Here is a 2,958-nt window from a genome sequence, read left to right on the forward strand (position 1 = left end):
GTATATCGTGTGTTAGAATTTCTAGTATTAATAATGGTGTTGATTTGGATGGTGTCACAAATTAACTAGACACCAATTTAGGATTAACAACAACATCATGATAAATAGTTGTATTCATTTAATATTTTTAATATGATGTATCCACGTGTTTAAATTCCATTTTACTTACAAATTAATCTAATTTTTTATTTTAATATTGCACATATTTCATGTATTATTATTTTTAATTAGTTTTAAATTATATATTTCATTATTTATTATATGTTATTTCAAATATAAATCTATTTTTAAATACATAGTTTTCACATGCATATGTGTGTAATAGAGTTTTTATTGTTATTTGTATGTTTTAAGTTTAGCTATTTTTCTTGAAAAGTTTGACTATTAAATCAATATGATTCAATTTCTTAATTCTAAAACAAAATTAAATAAATAATTTAATACATTTGAATGTATTATAAAACTAATAATTTTAGAAATAATTTGTAAAAATATCATATAATAATTTATTATAAATTTAAGTTAATTAACCTATAATGTATAAAATCATAAAAATATTTTTTAATTTATAAATATAACTATTATATAGTTTATTTTAATTTATCATGATAAATATTTTATTAATAATATTTAAAATTTGAATATTTGAATATTTTTATTGCTAATAAAATTGATTTAATTTAAAATTTTGGTATTTTTATTGTTAACAATATTATCTCATTTAAAATTGGTTGATGAACAAAAATCAATTAGATTTTTATGATTTAAAACATCATATATATATATATATAAGGTTATGACTAAATAAGAAAATAAATTTCATTTTCACATTAAAATTGTTTGACACATGACAATCTCTATTTCAAGCACTTATACTATAAATCTTACATTGATTAAAGAATACTTCGTAGTTATATTTACACTATAAATAAGTGATAATTTCTTTATTATCTACCTACTCTCTTTTAAGTTTATTCATTTGAAGAAATTTATAAAAGAGAATTTATAGCTTAAATGTATTTATATATTATTATATACATAATATATTATGTATATAATAATATATTAGAGGAATTTCTTTATTTGAAGAAATTTATGAGGAAGACTTATAATTTAAATTAAGAAGAGAACGCTTTCAGTAATTTACACTTATACTATAAATAAGAGGACTTATAGTTTAAATTTATTTATATACTATTTAATGTAAATAATATATGTTATATGAAAGAGAAAAATAATAATATTAAAAAGTATTGGTTCACTTCTTCAACTTAAATGGTGGTAATTACAACTAAAATATCAAAAAAGGCCAATTTTATAAAAGAATTATGAAAATGGGCTACTTTTGTTAAAATTTACGGACATGGCCAATTTTACAAAAATGCTATCAGCTGGTGCCATTTTCAAGGGAAAATTAGTAAAGTGCATCTAGCTCAGCGTTTTTTCCCCTGACCAAAAAAAACGCATTCAGGTCAACGCATTTTTCCTTTGTTTTTTAAGGGTTTAGGGTTTATTAAATTAGGGTTTATGGTTTTAATTAGGGCTTAGTGTTTATTAAATTATGGTTTTTGTGTTTTATTTAATTTTTAAGTGTTTATTAATTAGAGTTTTGGAGTTTTAGGAAAAATAAATTTATTATTAGGGTTTTTGGTTGTGTTAATTAGGCTTTTGGGTTTTATTGTGAGGGTTTTTAGTGTTCAGGAGTTCTGAAAAAATGATTTAGATGAGATGGGTTCTGAAAAATAATTTTGACAAGATGGGTTCTGAGAAAATATCTCGAGAATCTTGGGATATCTGAAACGTTTCTGAAAAACGCTCCAAGCAAGATGCATTGTCAGCAAAAGTATTGAAAGTGCTTCCAACTGGATGCCCTTTTTTAGTATTGCTGCTTATAGTGCATCCTACTTGGAGCGTTTTTTCTCTACAAATTTCAACCCCCACTATCCGGGGCATTTTTATAGAAACGAATGGGATGTTATCCCTTGAGCTATAAATAACCCGTATTTCAGCCCCTAGTAGCATAAGTTGGAGAAATAGAATTTAAAAAAGTTAAAAAGATTAAAAGTTCATAAGGAAGGTATAAGTTGGAGCAACAATATTATTTGTAAAAAAAAAAAAGGCATAAGCATTGATTTTTCGTGTTAATATTTATTTGAAGCATTATATTTTGTGCACAATGTTTTTGTTTTGAACTTCTCTCGACATATAATTTGGTCAAAAATGAGTGGTCGGATTAGCGCTATTATTTATTACGACGATGAGGTCCAGGACACCAAGAACGACGTGGTTTTTTATCGGAGAACACAGCGTGATTGGCTTTAAATCAGAACATAGAGTTGCTAGAACTTTGGAAAAGAATTAGGTGAAAAATCGTTGGATCTACGGCAATAAGAGTATCGTCTATTAAATATCGATTTTGTGTTTCGGTCAATCTGTGAGATATGACGCATTTAATATCAAAGGTGCTGGGGGCTTGGAGGCGATGGTGCAAACACCGCTTGATAGTGGATCACCGTTTCTTGAGTTATATGTGAAATTTTCAAGGTCAAATGAAGGACTTTCCACTTCAACATCTCTCCATGTTCGAGAGGTGAGAACGATTGAAAATGTTGATAGTCCAACCACTTTGTTAGAAAGTTCCTATTATGATATCCCATAATCATCAATGGGAAGACACTCATCCGCCTCGGCCTTAGATTTCAATCATGGGAAGAAGAACACTAAACTATCAGGTTTTAGTGGTAGAACGGAGTACACGACCCCTGCACGACACTCAGTTAGTGGATGGGACATGAACCTTGGTGGGTCTGGGAATACTTACTAGGGAATGGCAGTAACTTCTAATGGTTGGCAATTGACATGTGATTTTGGACATTCCGACACATACACGAGAAGGGAAGATGTACTCCCCACAATGTCCATTGGTGATGGGACCTCCAACATGGAAAATGTTGGTGA

This window comes from Gossypium arboreum, chromosome 10, assembly GCF_025698485.1.
Source record: "Gossypium arboreum isolate Shixiya-1 chromosome 10, ASM2569848v2, whole genome shotgun sequence".
Taxonomy (NCBI): domain Eukaryota; kingdom Viridiplantae; phylum Streptophyta; class Magnoliopsida; order Malvales; family Malvaceae; genus Gossypium; species Gossypium arboreum.